Source organism: Corvus moneduloides, chromosome 3 (assembly GCF_009650955.1).
Source record: "Corvus moneduloides isolate bCorMon1 chromosome 3, bCorMon1.pri, whole genome shotgun sequence".
NCBI lineage: Eukaryota > Metazoa > Chordata > Aves > Passeriformes > Corvidae > Corvus > Corvus moneduloides.
This window is the reverse complement of record NC_045478.1, coordinates 54,110,808-54,129,933: the sequence shown is the minus strand read 5'-3', so window position 1 is coordinate 54,129,933 and position 19,126 is coordinate 54,110,808. Positions and strand designations below refer to the sequence as shown.

At 41.8% G+C, this 19,126-nt stretch overlaps 1 protein-coding gene across 5 annotated transcripts in view; it reads right to left on the bottom strand.

Moving 5' to 3' along the window:
• Positions 1–6,922, bottom strand: part of PKIB (cAMP-dependent protein kinase inhibitor beta) — an 80,078-nt gene extending 73,156 nt beyond the window's left edge. The window contains exon 1 of one of the 5 annotated variants that reach the window (XM_032101591.1): positions 6,778–6,922. The gene's annotated coding sequence lies outside the window, so the exon portion shown is untranslated. Of the gene's footprint in view, positions 1–5,714; positions 5,804–5,827; positions 6,051–6,105; positions 6,259–6,304; positions 6,417–6,777 lie in introns of those variants that run through there. The other 4 variants (XM_032101587.1, XM_032101588.1, XM_032101593.1 and 1 more) reach the window with 4 other exon arrangements.
• Positions 6,923–19,126: the final 12,204 nt, after the last annotated feature.

The window sequence follows — 19,126 nt, the reverse complement described above, 5'->3', positions numbered from 1 at the left end:
GTCTGCAGGAGCAGCCCATCCATGCTCTGGAAGAAGTGGCAACAGAATTGCAGACCTCTGCCCTTCTCCTCAGTTCCAGGGTGGCTTTCCTTTCTTCAGAGCAGTTTATAAAGCCAGCCCTCAGAATTTCTATTCATACAAACAACAGAAAAACCTCAGCACTCCCACTGTATTGTGGATTTAAATCAAGATGAAGTGCCATATGATTGCTTAACACTTTGCTGTGTTATCTGCCAAAGCCAACAATGCTATTCACAACTGGCTAAGCCCTGAGAAATATGCATACTTCAGGTATTAGGCAAACCATATCCTTCTACTTGGTACCATGGGGGAATTCTAGTTCAAACACTATTTTCATAACTGCTTGTCCACTCAGAGACAGAATTTCTAGACATCATCTTCTCATCTTCTGCTTCATTTAGTCCTCTTACCCAACCAAACCTTATCCACAATAGATGGAAGAGACATACAAAGATCTCCACATATATACTTCCAGGACAAATCTTACCAACACTAATGGAAACTCCTTTAATTAAGGACTATAAAATCCACCTGTGTAGATAGAAATTGCTTACGACCAAAGCATACCATTTATTGCCCAGGAATTAAAGCTATTTTGGATGAGGCAGAGGAAGGGTACAGAATCATCTCAATGACAATCTCTTTGTCATCACTCAGTGAAACACCACAGAGCACTTTCATCAGTTAGTATGAAATATTTAACAAGTGCCAATGCTTCTGCAGCTGTCTGAGCAAGACCAAGGTACCTTGTAATGAAGAAGATATAAAATATCGATGGGCCAGGTGCTCAGCTGAGACACAAATGACACAAGATTCCAAACTAGGCAAAACAAATCTTAAAAGGGATGTTGAGCCTGAGCAAAGGGCAGTAGTTCATACAGACAGAACACCAAGTTGTATGGTGTTGAATGCTGCACATCTTCCAAGGGCATTTCAACAACTCCAAAGCTGCATTACTAATCACAGTTCCAGATTACTCAGGAGCCTATGGAAAAATTTCTGTATTTCCAACAGAATGTTGTGAACTGGTTGCACAGGTAATTGAAAAAGGCTAAAATAAAAGTCTACCCATTTTTCCATGGGGGCTGGAAAGCAGAATAAATTATTGCCTCTGTTCTGCCTCAGCAGGTGTTCAGATCTGCAGGCATAGACCTCACTGTGTACCATAAACCCAGTTCACCTTCCTCTGTTGGATGGAATACGTGGACAGGATGGGGAAAGCCAACAGAGATAGCTTTGCTATCAATTGTGTATGTAGCAAATACTGCTTAATCTGTAGATTAAAATAAGAAGAAGCAAAAAGAAAAAAGCACGTGCTCCCTGATTTTCAATTGCTTCTCTGGGATCTTCCTAGGGACACAGAAAATGGAAGATTTTTAATTCAGAGCTGCGTCCTTGCAGCACAACCCAGAACAGAACTGTCCCTACCTCTGGGTTCAGCACAGAAAGATGTGTGCCACAAACCAAAGCAAAGACATGTGGAAAAGCTTCTGCTGCATATATTCAGTGCTTTCTGTGCTCTGGGAATCCAGCTGAAATCCTCCTGTCCAAATGCCTCAGCCTGGGTGCACCTGGCCAGAGCTCCACACCCACAGGCTGCTCAAGGTACATGTCTCCCCATGCACAGTGCAAACCCAACCCTGGTAAATCATCACCTCCCTTTGCTGACAGTAGGCTGTAGTCAGATGAGCTGCCTCAGCCACAGCTGAACCATGTGAAGGACTCCTGCTCTCAGCCCACCCCGGCCCACCCCCTGGTCTGGGCAGAGGCAACACTGTCTCTCTGCTAGATGCCACTGCCCTTCTCTGCCCTGTCAAGGTAAGGGCACAAGTTTGCACACCCTACCCAGTCTTTCACCACAGCACAAGTTGAACACTTCCACTGGCAGGGTTTTAAGATCCATCCCTTGAATGCGTTTGAACTGAAGCAGACTGGGTAGCACCTACGTACGATGCTACATCCCACGTTTCTGGGAGCAATGGAACCACCGGTGAGGGGTGGGGGGTGAGAAACTGCTGTGGGAGTTGTCTCTGCCATCAGCTGGGAGGCATCCAGCCCAGGGTGCAGGGTGGCAGCTACCCGGAGCCCAGGGAGAGCTGTGTGGGGCTGTCAGAAGGCCAGGTCCTTGTGGCAGGGAAGGATGTTTGGCTCCAGCCAAGTGCAAGAGGATGAGGCAGGGCAAGACACTACAGAAGTGTTTGTGCTTGTTCCCAGAACAAAGACATCACTGTGCACCTCATCCTTCCTCTTGCTAATATAGAACAAGAGAATAAAGTCAAATGTAATTGCTACACAAGCATGGTGGTGCTCTGTCTTTACTGGGGAATGAAGGCTTTAATGTATATAAATGATTGTAAAAGATGTAGAGGAGAGCTTTGTGCAATGTGAACGTTGAAAAATATTTTCAAAGAAATCAACATTATCCAGTGAGCACTTTACTAAATTAATTTCATTTATATATGTATATTCATGCCCAGAGAGCAAGACCAGTTGATACAATTTCTACAACAGGAAAAAAGCTAGCAAATCAACTTAATATACTATTAAATTTTTCTAAAGAAAAAAAAATTAAATGTTTTAAAAAATAAACCAAACCCAAGCACCTCAAAAAACCTACCCACAGTAATTTCATAGGGAGATAATGAAAGAGAAAAGACAGACAAGTATTGTGATGTTACTAATATTGGCAAGGCAAGGAAGGAGAAAATGGGCAATTAGCCATGAACACAGCTCTTAACTTCAGCTGTGTAACACAACAAATAATCAGAACAATAATCACCTTTTAAAAGTCAATAAAAGCAACATGTATTCAAAAAGGTTGTGCTAGATAAACTCACAACACCTTTTCATATTTCTCCTCCATTATTCTTCTCATGACATGGGGACATCCCATGTGTAGAGAAAGCTGTAGAGGACATTCAGATGTAGCCTTAGCCAGAAGAAATAGCAGTGGCAGTAGGAAGCAAATTAAATTCTAATCAAAAACTTGTATCAATTGAGAGAAACTGATTGTGGAAGAAGCTAGGTTTTATTGTGACCACAGCAATCGAGTGTTTGCCTTGAGTCAAGATAACAAAGAAAATTACTGCTCCATTGGCTATCAACCCTGTATCAAGGAGTATTAAATTACGGGCTAGGAAAGGAACACATCAGCTTATGAAGTGGAGGAATGACAGTGTCTGTATTCCTAACTCATTACCAGAAACATCTCAGACCTATTGAGCTTATTTTGAGAGGACTATGGAGAAGAAAAAGCACGATCAAAACTTCCACAACTATGCACTCCCAAGGAGCAAAGAAATTGAAAAATATAATCACCAAGCCTCGAGCAGCAGAAGTTATGAAGCTCAGCATCCCATGGAACACCTGCACAAATTTCCTTATGTCTATTAAGTTGAATGCTTGATACAGCTCTTCCTTCAGTAGATTCAGAGAATTACTTTTGTAATTCTCCCCTTTCAGGCTGGGGGTGATGCATTAACTGCATCTCTCTCATCTCCCTGGTCACCAGAAGTCTTGAGGTTTGTAAGATTTCATGACTTTGAAATCTCTACTCTTCTATTTATATTGGCAGAAATTAATCTCCAAGGGTAAAAAAATTATACCAAGGCAATGAGGGGAGCTATCAGTCAGACAGCATTATTATTATTTTAGCTTCATCTCCTTAGGAAACCAGGATGAACTTAATATAGTCAGGGCAGAAGGGAAGAAATAACAAACATAAATCTAAAATGGGAAAAACTTCTAAAACCAGAATTTTTAAGTCAAGTACAGAAGACATGATTTCACGTGAGGAAAGCCAGATTTGGGAGCTTTTCACAAACAGATCACCATTTCTGACTTTCTAGGATTTCTGCTAAGCCATACTCTTACGCTGCAATGAAAATCTGGATGATCCCCTTGTAAAAACGCCAATGCCAGAATCTTAATCCATTCTAACACAGATGTTTGACTGTCTAAATACTTCTACCAGACAAGATCACTTGGATTTAATTTTGTAATTCTCCCCTTTCAGGCTGGGGGTGATCCCATGGGTCTGAGTGGCCAGTCTGGGTGCCACAGAGTGAAAAAAACCAATCCAAAATCCTGAACTGTTCCACTGCTCACAAAACTATTTGAGAGAACAGGGTGCACCCTAGGGAGATGCTGCAGTGAATGGAGGCTCTTTGGACATCAAGAAGTGGTGAGAACACACCCATTTCCCTCACTTTTCCCCCCAAAGCCAGACAAGAGGAAGCCACGCCCAGAGAACCGAGTGTGGTCTTGGGGCACCTTCACCAGGAGTAGAAATCAATGAAGTCCAGCAAAAAGCTCAGCAGGAGTGCAGGGAATATATGATCTTGAACTGGTAGAGAAAACTATACAAATTATTCCCCACAGGTTTTCCATCCCAGGTTTTAGAAACTGAAACAAGTTTTAGTTACATTCTGAACGGCTCATTAAAAACCCTCATCAATATACTAACAGAAAATATTATTTGTAGCAGGATAGTCAATGAATGGACACAAGGGAACAGTTCTGCACTTTCAGACAGATTAACAACATGACCTGACTGAGTTTCTATCTCTCTGCATTTCATTATTTATATCAATATTTTTAAAATTTGTCATGACTTTGAAGTTCAGATATATTTTCATAACATACTAATGTATGTTATGCTGTTTCACCTTAATTTGTAACTGTCATGACACATGTAATAAAAAAAAAAAAAAAAAAAAAGAAAAAAAAAAGGGAAAAAAAAAAAGAAAAAGAGAGACTGGTCTCTGTTCCAGCAGGGTGTATTAAAAAACCAAGCTACAGAACTAAACCTTCACTCTAATAGTACAGTAAAGTGTGTGCTTTTTGAAGTTACATGGGTATTTCTAGTTAAGTTTCAATTTATATATATAAGTATTTGCTATCAACAACAATTTAATATTTCAAAACCATCATAGCATGAATATTCAAGTTCAAAACTTCAAAGAGAATAAGTTGAAACAAAAAACCTCAGTAACTCAGACCATTCTCATCCCCATGACTTCTTCAGTCTGAAGAGGTAAACAAAATGTCATTGTCTTTCCTTCAGCTGTTTTCAAGGTCTCTGTTTTGATCAAATTTTTCATCAAAAACTGTTTTTTCCCTAGATACAGAAGGTGATGAAGTTATACTGTGTAAGTCAATATGTGCTATACATTTCCACAATCCTAACCACAATGCCCCCAAATGTAGACAGTAATTTTATCTATTGCTTCAGGAATTTTTAATACTCTTTTACTTCTCTCTTTGCTAAAAACACTTGCCTGCTCTGCAGAGTCCACAAATAACTTCAACAAATGCTGAAAAGGATCATTTATAACTGGATTAAGAAACACTTCTCTTGCTGCCAACATTCTGTGGCAATCAGAAAGGAAAAATCCCTGCCTCGCACGTGATCTAAGTACAAGGACATTCCTTGCAAACACAGAAAGCTGAAAGTCAGTGATGTATTTTAACTGATTTTCTAGGAATATATTTTGCATCCACAAACATCACGTTAGTTGTTCGTTGTCTTGTACGTGCAACCTAAATTATGGACTTTATACACAACGGTTGTTTCAAATAGTGTTGTAGTATACCTAAGCAGTAAATTGCTCTCTAGCCCTCGTGTTGTCACCACTGATTGATTTGACCGTATAAACATAATTTCAGGAAGGAGACGTAGTTAAAAATCGCACCTGGCGCACTTCTGATTGCTTTTCTGCCGGAGAAAAAGTCATTTCAGTATCCTTCCCGATGAGAGAGAGCCTACGTATGACATCGATTAGCGGTTTCCCCTAAAGGTTAATACCTGGCGCTAAGAAACATTAAACCTGGTCAGTCCGGAAGCATCCAGAGCAGGGAGACACAGGCAGATCATCCGTGACCTATCCCGAAGAAAGCCTGGGACACGGTGGTCGGGCACGGGACATCACGTCCCCAGGACCACCCTCCACAGCAGCTTCACCGATCCTCGCCCGGAGCTGCCGGGCCGCCCGCCCTCTGCTCCAAACTTCTCCCCGTTCCCGGCGGTGCCCGAAGGGGTGCCTGGGGCCGGGGTGGCTGGGCCGGGAGGGACGCGCACGGTACCTGGGCACTCCGCGTCGCCGAGAACGCTCCGGTTTGCGGGGCAGGGCGGGCGGCCCCTCCTGCGGGATGTTCCCTGGCGGCAGCCGGCCCGGGGGCCGATCCAGCCCCGGCAGCCACGGCCCTGGTGGAGCGGGACGCCGCCCGCGCCTCTGCCCCCCGCCCGGCCCCGGCTTCCCCCGCCCGCCGCCGCCGCCCTCACCCGGCGCCAGAGGTCCGTGCCCTCGGATCGCGCTGCGGCCGTGCCCGGGGGCGGCGGGATGCCGCGGGATGTCGTGCCGGGCTGCCGCGCCGGGAGGCGGCGGGATGCCGTGCCCGCCCCCCCGGCGCGCCCGTCCCCGCAGCCCGTCCCGCGGGGAGCAGCGCGGGGGGGCCGGGCCCAGGGGCTGCCAGGCCTGGAGGCGGCGGGCGTGGGGCGCCGTTCCCCAAACTACCGAGCGTGGGACACCATTCCCCAAATTCCCGAGAGCGGGACGGCTCAGGTGCCGTTGCCGCCGGGAGGAGGGACATGGCTGGGACTCCCCCTCCCCTCCAGCGAGTGCGGAGGGACGCACCTGCCGAGGGTCCCTGTCCCCCGTGGCCCTCACAGCGCACAGAGATGTCCCGCTGCAAACTGATGTCAGGGGGAAGAGCAGGTCCCGGTGCCCTAAAAACAACAGGGAAAACGGCTCTTACCTGGGGCCTTGCTGACTTTACTCCCTTTTCTTTCCTCTTTTTTTTTGGCTGCAGTCCCTCAAACTGCACCAGCTAAATGACACAGGACATCCTCCCACTCCTGCCCGACGAAAGCAGCGAGCATGTGACAAAAAGTTGGCACCTGGATGTAGCCATATGTGACCCTTTTTGGCTCCGAGCCTTGTTACGTCGCACAGGGAGAGGCCGTGGTGCTTCTGCACGCCTCTGTCAAGGCTGCCGGCCTCTGGGACATGCCTTCATGCAGGGATTTGAAAAATTCCAACCTTGGCCTGAAATCAGCACTTCACCATTTTCCACTTAAAATGGTGCCCTGTGAAGAATACTGCAAGTTCTCTATCTTAATGACTGTGTTTCAGTGGAAACACAAAATTTAACATCTTCAGGCATATTCTACCACGTTGTATCTAACTGGCTTTGAAAGCTTTTTTAAAAGATCTAGACATTTAAAGCATTGATTTTTATAATGGATTTATTGGTTTGTTTTTCTTTTATAGTACCAAAAGACTCTAGACCATCTATTTTGAAATCACTTTAAGCCATTTTGAAATGTGTGTGATCACTACAGTCAATCTATATATACATATATATATATATACGAGACTTCATCCAGCCATTTCCCTAGATGCAGGCAGAGCCAAATAAAAAGGGAATCTGCACAGAGGTTTTCCATTTATACTCAGAAACTTTCCATTTATATTCTGAGAACTAGACAAATGCAGACAAAGGTGGGTATCTTACCTGTGTTTTTCAGTGTTTACACTACAAACCATCTCAAGCATTTTATCATGTTTATTTATCATAACAAATAAAGAGAAACAGAGGATTAGAATTTTATTCCATTTTGAAAATAAGGTTGGCTTTCATGAACCTAAAATCCCTTGGTTTTACTTCTTACATTTTTCTGGCATGACCTAGAATACTTAGGATCTATTTTTAACATTATTTAAGCCATGTTGTTAGAGTAATCCTATTTACAATGGGAACTTTAAGCACCAAATAACTCAGGTGATGGCTTAGAATTGTTTGATTGTCTTGCGTTTTTATTAGATCTTTCCAAATGTCCTCTCAAAGTACAAGAGCTGTAGTTTGGAGTCCTGCCAATACTCCCTCTAAAATATTTTTCTTAGAATATAATTTACTGTATCTCCTTTAATGATTAGCCCCTTTGTAATTTATTTCATCGTTTGGGCAGATGGCTTATTTCTCAAAAAATCCTCTTATGACTGCTATTTTTACCTTAATGACAAAAATAATCGGTAGGTGTCTTTCCTTTTCCAGATTATGAGGAAGGTTTATTCAGAAGAATGAACCTGCAGTTATTCTCTCACAAAGCTAGTATTTGTACTATAGATTTACATTCAGCAGAATGTAAATCTATAGTACAAATCCTTTTTCCAGCAGAAACTGAAATTCAGTGTGCTGGTCACTTTCAGGGCGTGGTTTGTGTGAGAAGACATGAGCTAAGGAGGATAAACACATATTCCTGCCAAGGTCCTGTCCTGCACTTAGCTTGGTAACATGCAAAGGCCTTGACATCCTTCTAGCCCACAAGTGTGTCTTCTGAGGGAAAATCCAACCTGTGTATTCCTTCAGGCTGAGGCAGTGGTAGGAGTTCTGAGGTAGTAGGATGTGCTCCTCACCTTTCCTGATGCAGCTGGCATATGCCATGTACAGGTGGGATTTCATGTGTGGGGTTTGGAGTGGAGCACTTCAGACACCCGCTCTGAATCAGATCCAACACGAACGCCTGGAAGAGCCACTGATGCCTATGAGTGAGATGACAACTCCATGACAACGAGTTCTTCAGGGATGTGCGTGTTCCCAGTGTGGCACTGAGAGAAAAACCATTTCTGCAAAGGAGTGAATCAGATACCTTAGTGGGGTTCAGTAGTGGAAAGCTGCTTTGAAGCAGCTGGGATCAACTTATTTTCTGCTGTGGGCATGCCTTGACAGAAATGTGGAGCTTCTCTACTTAGATCCACAACTGGGTTTCTTGTTCATTTCTTTATTATAAACTGATACTTCTTTATTGTATTTTCTCCTCTCTTGTAGCAAAATCAATGTCACTTGAAAAAGAGATTTTGTATTTGTAAGCCTCACTGAGAAATTTTTAATTTGTAGCTCTGTGCAGTTTCTATATTTTTAAATATCTGGAGGATTAGGAAAAATCCTAGTGTACTTTAATAATATTCATACCAAACCTATCTTTCTTTATACTATGCATATTGTTGGGAGTTTCGGATTCCTAAAGACGCTTCTAATGAATTCAATTGCTATCACAGGAAACAAAACAGTGAGGAAAATACTGTAGATGAGTGTTTCTGAATTCCAGTTGCAAAATGTATGGAGAAGATTATGGTTTACTGTAGCGCCTAGGAGACAGGGAATGAAGTCAGTGGCCCAGATCCTTGCTAGGCCTGTGACCATCCCATGTTCCACTTGGCATCTAAAATTTTAAAGATACACAGGACATAAATAAAGTAAAAATGAAACAAAGGCAGAATTCAGACTTTTATGACTATTTTGCTCTCTGCAGTGGGCAGTGGCAGTACAACCAGGAGAGGAAGGGGATTACATCTGGGGAGCAGTGGGGAGCTTGTTCCGGTTTGGCCAAATTTAGAAATATATATATACTCTGAGAGAAGGCACAACCACCTCTCCCCCCACCAGGTTCGGGAAAAAAAATAAATTTTCCTCGAAGGAAAGTGAAGAAGATAAAACTATTTATTTAACAAACACACGGGAAAGGAAAATAATGTTAAATGGTAAAATCTTTCGCTGTAGAGGAAAAACCTGGGAAAGTGTTAGAGTCCTCCCTTTGGTCTCCTCGGAGCTGGGGCTTGGGCCGGGGCCAGGCCCTCTGTGCCCGGTGGAAAGTCCTCCCGATGTGCTCTGATGTTACAGCAATCAGGCAGTCCAGTAGAAAAGGGAGAAAATCCGAAATTCCAGAGAAGGAAAAGTTCAGCTCTCAGCCTCTCTCCAGAGAACAAGAAACTGGAAAAAACTGGCCAAAAGCTGACTGGAAAAAAACCTGCCAGCCGGGTGCTTCCTCGCTCCCCCCTGCCCCAGCTGGGAAAAAAAAAGCCTGCTATCTTTATGTGACCTTGAACAAGTTTCAAACTGCTTTGAGAAAGTTTTGCTCAGTTTTTTCTTCCCCCTCTCAGGCTCAGTTCAGAGGCATAGAAAGGCCAATAATTAATTTCTGGGCATAGGCAGCGATATGGGATACACATCATAAGGTCACCCCAAGACAGAGCTGCAGGACCAGCATCCTTCTCTGTAGGCCACCTCACTGGATGGGCCATGTAGAAAACTTCCTGCCAATGGCCCTTCCCTGGGGATTGACCTTTGCTGGGCTGGGTTTCTGTGGGATTTGAGCAGCCACAGTACCAGATGTTGCAGTGTATCAGAGGCTGAGGCTGCCATTTAAGCTGGAGGCAGAATCTTGCCACAGTAAAGGCGTCTGAACTCTCTCTCTGGCTAGAGCACTGGTTTTAGAAAGCTGACATTTTGCACTCCTTAAAAGCATCATCTTAAGAGGCAAAAATAAATGAATATTCATTGGGGGGAAAAAAAAAAAAAGCTTCTTAGATAAATAAGATGACAAAGCTAGATAAAAGAGATTTAATCTGAAGGTAGAAGACATTTTTCCAGAAGTGGAGGTTATGTGCAAACAAGGGAGCTTACACAGATCCTAAACTCAAACAAATTTGGCTTAAAAATATAAATGAAGAGTTTGTAGAACAACTTGCTAAAGGCAAGTATAAAAGTTACTCATAAAACTTTAGACCACAAGAATGAGGAAGTTCTGCAGAGCTGAAGGGATTCCCAAAGAGTAAGAGGATCACAAAAAGGCAGAGAGGTAAAAATGGGAGAGGTACTAATGCAACTCTTTCTTTATAGTGTTCTCTACCAAAGAGGTTGGAGTCATTAATATCCATCCACTTTCTTTACAAAAATTAAGTCTCCAGAGTTACCCCATATTGAATGGTTGGAAGGAGAAAAAAAAGCTCATATAAGGAAAATGGATAACACAATCAGCTTGCCTGAGTCCAATTCACATACATGTATCTTGAGAGATCAGATATTGAACAACTGTCCCACTAACTTTGAGGTAAACTTGCCATTCAAATACTTTTTTAACTCACCAAATAGAAAAGAACAAAATCTTGAAAAGTACTCCAGAGGGTATTTGTATTTGAGACAACCCACTTAAAAAGAACCTAAAAAATAATATCACTTGACATCTGAATAACTCTGAACTAATACCATCCTGGCCTGTATCAGCCAGGATAATAAAAATATTAATTATTAATAATGTAGAATAATGTGGCCAGGACCAGGGCAGTGACTGTCCCCCTGTACTCAGCACTGGTGGGGCCACACCTCAAATCCTGTGTTCAGTTTTGGGGCCCTCACTACAAGAACATTGAGGTGCTGAACCGTGTCCTGAGAAGGGGAATGGAGCTGGTGAAGATCTGCAGCACAAGCCCTGTGAGGAGTAGCTGAGGGAGCTGAGGTTGTTTAGCCTGGAGAAAAGGAGGCTCGGGGGGACCTTCTTGCTCCCTACAACTTCTTGAAAGGAGGTTGTAGCCAGGGGGAAATTGATCTGTTCTCCCAAGTAACAAGCAGTAGGATGAGAGGAAATGGTCTCAAGCTGCACCAGGGAGATTTAGGTTGGATATCAGGAAAACTTTCTTTACCAAAAGAGTTGTTCAGCATTGGAAGAAGCTGCCCAGGGAAGTGGCTGTGCCCCCATCCCTTGGACATATTTAAAAGATGTGAGGTGTGGTGCTTAGGGATGAGGTTTAGGGTGGACTTGGCAGGACTGGGTTAATGGCTGGAATAGATGATCTTAAGGGTCTTTTCCAACCTAAATGATTCTGTGATCCTATTGTATCATTCCATCATATAATTTTTATGAGGAAGCCTCAACATGCCTTTTGTGGAAAGAAGCTATGCCTCTGCCCATCTCCTGGAGGCTTCATCAAACTCCTTCATATGTAAATGATCCACCTTCTATAGACTTTTAAATTTCATTAATGCTTCTGTCAAGGTCTTTCTGGAAAGAACTGTGAAGACCTTTATAAGGAGTCTCAACTACCCTGAGATGAAAGAGATTAATAACTACTTAAAGGCCCATCACAGCATACTAAAGAAAGTCATCCAGATTCAACGTCTGTCTCACAAAACAAGAAAAGAGTACTGAATAAAATCCTTAGGCAGTGTGTTTGAAACAAAAGAAGTACTTGCTCTATACCACGTTATTTAATGACACTTTGCCCACATGTTCAGAGAATAATGTAGAAACAAAAATCATAAATGGGTAAAAAAGTGCAAATTATGGGACAAGTATTTGTCAGGTGCAATTAAACACAAAAATTCAGATTCCCAGTTCTTTATATATATGAGGCCTCTAATAAGTGACCCAAAGCAACAAGGCTTATAATAGGGTACAGAAACAGAAAAGCAAGTGTATCATCTGTGTCTCAGCTTCTTGCAGCTTTAGTACTTGTGGTCTTTCTTGGGGAAATCTCACATTCTGGAGACATTCAGAAATCTTCTCAGAGAGAATGTTAATTGGGAAAGGTGTTCAGTAGGAATGCTAGTTTTATTTACTTAATTACCAGTATTTCCATTAAAATACCTACAGCATGAGCATTGCATGGAGCCCTCCCTAGTTTGCATAGCACAATTACTCTAAATGTTCTTGTTACCATGATACCCTCACATGGATCAAAAGCAGGACAGGGCCTCCAAGATGCTGGCCTGCAGCAACTGGCCCCTGAATTAGTACAAAGCAAGAGTAAACTCCACAGAATTTGAAAGCAAATGTGAAGCAAAAATCAAGCTTCTGATTCATGAGATTGATTACATGCATACGTCCAAATACATGGAAACTTCCACATGCAGACATCCTGTCTGCTGTGATACAGCATCAAGTGTCACACCTTGCTGCGACCTCGAACAGAACTGACAGCTCTAAATACACTTTGAGTTAAAGCACTCTGAGGAGAAGGGAGGAGATTGCATTGCCCAGAGGATCTGCAGCTGAAATGTGTGTTTGTATCAGAATGACAAAGCCAGGGTGTGAACAGAGATGCTGCTTTTTCAGCCCGGAGCTGGCTCTGACAGGGTACATGTGAGATGTGCCTTGCAGATATCCAGTTCCTGCCTCCTGCCCCTCCTCATGTCCAGGCTTGAACATGAATTCATAAAAGGCTTAGAGGATTTAAATAGCCTGGTTACAAAATTGTATTGAAATATAGATACTGATGCAAATTGTACAGCCTGTTGGCACTGCATGAATCACACCAGGCCTAGAAAGAGTCTACATTAATTCCAATGTGCTGTATTTCCATTTCCAAACTGTTCCCTTTTCATATTCATATTGTGTGTTGCTTTCATTTAGATTATTTTCTTTCTTTTTTTTTCTAATTTTCTTTTGCATCTGTTAATGCATTTGCCAAGTCTCTGTATACATAGCTAATTTCCAAAGCTTCCCTCATCCTGTTCTATTTGATCTCCAGTTCTTCCTAAGGAATATATACAATGGCAATCAGAAATTGAGATAAAGAAAGAAGCATCTCTTGAACTAGTTGTTACAAACAAATCCCTATTATAAACAGAACCAAAAGAATAAGAAAAGGGTCTTTCCCACTATAAAGTTGCTTTTTTTGCATCCCAGATATACACAGTGGATTGGTGTCCTATCATTTTGGTCATCCTCCCTTCTTTTGTATGAAAAACTTGTGCTACTCTTTGAAGCCTGTTTCTGATTTCCAAGGGAAAGCGAGCTGCTCCCAAGTCACTGCCATGGGGAACACAGGCACACAGGCAGCCTCACCAAGAGCACATGCACCATGCCATCAACAGCAGACTGCTCCTCAAAGGATGGAGAAGAAGGAAGCCCAGTCTGGCTGGTGACACTGTCACTGAGCAGACTCCTTGCTGCGATGGCTGGTGTGATGCACGGCCGTGTTCAGGAGAGACATTTGAGAGTGGCTGTAAAACACCTGCTATTAGGAATCTGCATTTACAAAGTCAGACATAACTTCGGTGAGTCTGATGCCTATGGGGATTAATGGGCAAGACACTCAGCTCTACGTGCTGCAGCAGCTGCCATGAAGTCACAACACTGTTGTTCAGTGTTCGCTTCCAAAAATTACAGAAGCACTTGTAACAAATACAGTTATTCATAAGTCCCTGGAATAGCCTGCTGGGTGAAGAGTTCATTAAAAGTCACATTCAATTAACAAATGACTGCCACCGCCAGATGTGTATATCCTGAGGTACGGTTTAATATATGTCAGACACAGACAAAATGACAGGCTAAATGATGATTAATGCTTAGCTGACAATATCACGAAGCATCACACTAAGTAAAGGAATGCCTCTGAAATCAACAGCCTAATTTACACAGTGTCAGCTAACTGGGGTGAGAATATGAAATAAGGAAAAATAGATAATACCAAAAAAACAAAGGAGAAATGCAATGTGCTTGCAGTCATCCCCCAGGATATATTTCTGTTTCATCCAGCTGAGGAAGAAACATTTCCTTTTCAGGTCAATAATTAGACAAAGATTTTGTCTGAAGTAATGAACCAAAGCAACAGAGCTGTAAGTGCATTCCCTAAAAGACAAAAAAGGCAAGGTAGGGTCTCAAATGTGACTGACTGGGCTTTTAAAGAGAAGCAGCATCACATAGAGGCTCAGAAGACCCAAAGTGGTGGTGTTCATGAGCCGTACCAGAGCTTTGTGGAATATCCTCCAGGCCTGACCCGTATTATTGTGATGTTACAACAGAAGTACAGGCAGCTGACGCTGTGCTTTCATTATATGAATGTGCTGGCTACAACACTGAGTTAAGGATTTCATCTGCCTACTTCACAGACGGTCAATTTTAGCTCCATGAAAAGGTGCATCATCTCCCACAAATGGCTGTGGGCTCACGCTGTATCCAGGAGCAGCAAATGGAGCATAGGGCAGGCCACAGGCACTAGTGAATATTGCCAGAGGGGTACCATGAAAGCATGATCTCCACTCAAGCTCTGCTACACTGCAACCATCAACATGTGCTTAATTGTGTGGGTCAAGACCTGGGCTGACTTGGCAGAGCTGGAGTGTGTTCAGGAATGGTCTTTTGCTTGGGTGATGTCCAGTTTATGCATAGGCATTTAAAGAGAAGACACTGGCTCCTCTTGTCACACAGACGAGACGTCACACAGTTCCTAGTGCAACTGAAGCAGTGAAGAAAGGTTACCAGGCCATTACTTGTCTACCAATAGTTGGGTTTTGCAGCACGAGGCACAGAAAAGGTACAATGCAGGCACTGGAAAATTGCTGTCTGCTTGCTTTATAACAGTGAGGAAAACAATGAAAATTGCTCTTGTTTGTGAAATAGTTTCCTAACAGTCTCTGGTGTTCATGATTTTGTCTTCTCTACTCAGTGACCCCTGAACCTCTGGTGACAGAAATTACCTAGCAAGTTAGTTCAGTGGGAAGATTCACACAGCTCCTCATCTCTGGGCTATCACATTCTGGACCAAATGCACCAGTTCCTTTTGCATTTATGTTTATATTAATTTTTTCCTCATTCTATTGGAAAGGTACAAGGAAGTTAGAAGACTTGTATGGCTGTCTGCATGGTGTTTCTTTATGACTAAGGTCAGTTCAACCTCCCACAGCAGCTAACACTGTCTGCCACAGTAATATCACAAAGTGTATGAATTCCTGGGCTGAACATTTTCCCTTTTTCTGAGCTATCTGTCCTCTGCAAACCATAGCAGTTAGACAAAAGGATCATATGGGATGGGGATATGAACCAGTCCCAGGTGGAAATGTTGGGAATTGTCCTACCAGGAGCAATCTTGTCAGATGCCCAGAATAAGCTGTATTTACTGGGGAAAAGTGCTAAAAAGGGAGAAACTGAGGCAAAAAAAAAAAAAAAGAAGAAGAAAAGAAAGAAAAATAGTTGACTATGAAGAATAATCTCCAGTTTTCACACTCTACAAGGACCAGGTGCACAGCATACCTCTTGTTCACTTGTTTATGTCATGGGTATACAGGCTGCAGTGACATCTCTGAGGTCTTCTCATGCTATTTATAATGTACTTGATACATCTGTAACTGTTCTACAGTATTATTGTGTCAATAATTTTTAAGTAAAGCAAATAATAACTTCTCTTTCAGCTATAAATTCCCAACTCTGAGAATTGGCTTAGGAGAACTGCTCTTTTCAGATGGCAGTCCCAGCTAAACGCGTGGCACGTTAAGGTACCCAGCTTACCTTGGTCGTCTCAAAAAAGCCAGGTTGTTCCTCAGACGTTTGTTAAATATAGAGCACTCTTTAGTAAGCACTGTGTAAAGGAGCTGGAGCTTTTAAAAGGACATAAACAGGACTCTCAGTGGCTGCAACAGCTGGAAGAGCAAACAAGCACTGAGATGCGTCAGTGAGGGACGAAGCACAAATCAGTAGACAGACAAAAGACAAGAGAAACAGCATTGGGGAAAATTATCTGCATGTCATCACAAGGTGATTGGAGAACTGATATTACAGGCATCCAAGCACATGACTATCTATTAATTTGGCATTAGTTGTCATTTAAATTTAGTATCTGAGTAATCTGGACAAAAAAAGTTCCAGATATAGAAGATGCTAAAAGCAAGTAATTTGGATTAAAAGAAATCAGACAATAGAGTGGACTTTTCACTTCAAATGCAGACATCATTATGTCAGGAATGATGTAAGCAGTAACAAGCTTGGATTGTGTCTTCCTGGGAGGTACTGATTTCATGGCTGGCTGAGAGACCTCTCCAGGGAGAGGGCACGTGGATACTGAGAGCAGAAAAAATCAATTCCCAAGAGGGGTGAAAGAACCTTCTGTCTTAAAAAAAAAAAAAAAAAAAAAAAAAAAAAAAAAAAAAAAAAAAAAAAAAAGACAAGAGAAGATGTTTAATGAAAGAACCTCTCAGAATGAATCAGCTCCTTGGAGTGCATCAAGTTAGCTTTACAAAACAGACTGTTTCTATGTATTCACTACTCAGGAACCTTCAGTGATTTAGTGAATTAATTGTTTCAGGAAGTTTCTGAGAAGTGCCTCACCAATATTACTGGAAGATTAATCTTTATAATTCAGTTGTCAAACAGCGTGACTGATCTCCTCTAGTCTAATTCTTGCTCCCTCATTACATAGTCTCTGTTTCAAAAAGATGTTTTCCCCTTAAAAAAATCATCACCTAGTCCCAAAATTAATCTCAAATTTAATCAGTCTTGAAGATCAAAGTTCTTAACTTTGTGTTTATTAGTCTCAGGAAGTGAACATATCTAGGGCATAGACAATGAATTTGAAGAAGCAGGCTGACCCCATTAAATAACCTTGTATAAGATTATCCAGGCTTTTGTAGGACGGGAGTATTAATAAATCAGAAAATCTTTAAGATCTTTAAGAGAATGATGGATTTGGAGGTCCAAAATATCATACCAGGTAATGAGACTGTAGGGGAAGAGATTAAGGATGGAAATACCTGAGATTTGATCATTTCTGAGGTAGGCAGTTTGAGCAAGAATCCATCAGAAAAACCATCAGTGAAGGGTTGGGGAGAGAGATGAAGTTTTAGAAAGCAGAAGTGAAATATTTCTTCCCTGATGGCAACTAAAATGTGAAATGTCCAACCAAAACTACCAAAACTGTTGAAAGAAGAAATCACATTCAAACAAAAGTTGGATGTGATCAGATGGTGCCAACTAGAAACTGTGTCCTTATCCAGAGCCACTGAACGGGGATATCTCCAATTTATTCAGATTTTATTAGGCTGCCAGAGCAGCGCCTCTGTTCGCAGACTCTCCACGATTGTGAGAACAGCTGTAATGATTCACACAAAAGTTCGATGACTGCAGAAATGGTGCACGTAAGCTTTCTGTAATTCAAACTTACAATGAAGTTCCTTCCTGCCACAATAATTCAGCAACAATAAAGGCCTTGGTTATTGTGGAATGCAAAATTTTCAAATCATCACTATGTAGGGGATGCATGGCCTAAGGGGTTTTTCCACTCTCATAATCCCTCAAAGTCATGTTTCCTCTAATTGTCCAGTAGAAAATATTATTTCCTCTTCAGATTTGTAGACATACCATGGGACAGTTTACAATGTGCAGAGATGGCTGGTCTTCTTCATTAAGAAATCAAATTGAGGGGCTGTCACTAATAAGTTTGTTTGCTATACTGTGTAGAATTTATGCAATGTTCACTCACTTGAATGTGCTTCTAAATTTAATAGATCTGCTACTATAATTAAGTCTTCACATAGAGGACAGACAAAGTAGCTCTTGCTACATGGAAAATGCTAAATATTGACTTATATATTTTTCCTGGTTTGGTTTCGTGCAAGAGAACAGAAATTTTTCTCTGCTACACCACAGATATGAAATATGCAGACAAAAAGATGTTTCCCAATCAGTAAACCTGACACTTCTTTTTCAGTTTGTGTGTGTGGGGAGGTGCTTTGGTTTTGGTTGTTTTTGGGTTTGTTTTTTTTTTTTTTTTTTTTTTTTATTAGTTAATTTAGAACAATACAACTTGGTCATGAGAGAATAATGTCTGGAATCAGAATGTGAAGAGAACAAAAGCAAAAAAAATGTTTTTCATTGAAACCCTGAAACATAGAAAAAAAAAATTTTTTTCCAAACTTTAGTTTTAATTAGCACCTTTTAAAGTACAGCCCCACATCCAAAGCAAAAGTATGAGATCTTATTCCAAAAAACCTAAATGTTCATGGCAAGATATAACTTCCATAGGGGTTTTCTCCATTATAAGGAGCTTCTAAGGATGTTTAAATGTGAATGTACCTCTTAATTATTTTTCTCTTAAGCATTAACTGGATAACCAGGTAATGCGACAGATAGCAGGAGCAAAAAGTAAAATATATGGTATATAAAACATAAACAGTTTGAAGGTGAAACTACCTTAGACTGGGTTGTTCCAATGCACATTTTTGTTGTAGACAGTTCTCCTTTATATTAATTATATTCTTATTTCATCTAGGTTTTCTTTCCCTCCTAGATCACACAGTGCAAATTGAGGAGGTGTTGCTGCCTCAAGACTCCTTTCCACAAAATGCCCATGAGATGGCCACGGATGTGCCAGCGTAGGAGTACAATGGATCTGTAGTTTTCTCCCTTCTTTTCATTCCCTGGAGCATGAAAATTTCTGGGACTGATCTTTTTCCTTTCCTGCAGTCAGTTTTAAAAACCCCACTTTTTCTGCTAATGGCATATTGAGTCTTGACATGAGAATGACAGAGTGATCCACAAAATGGTGCCAGCCTC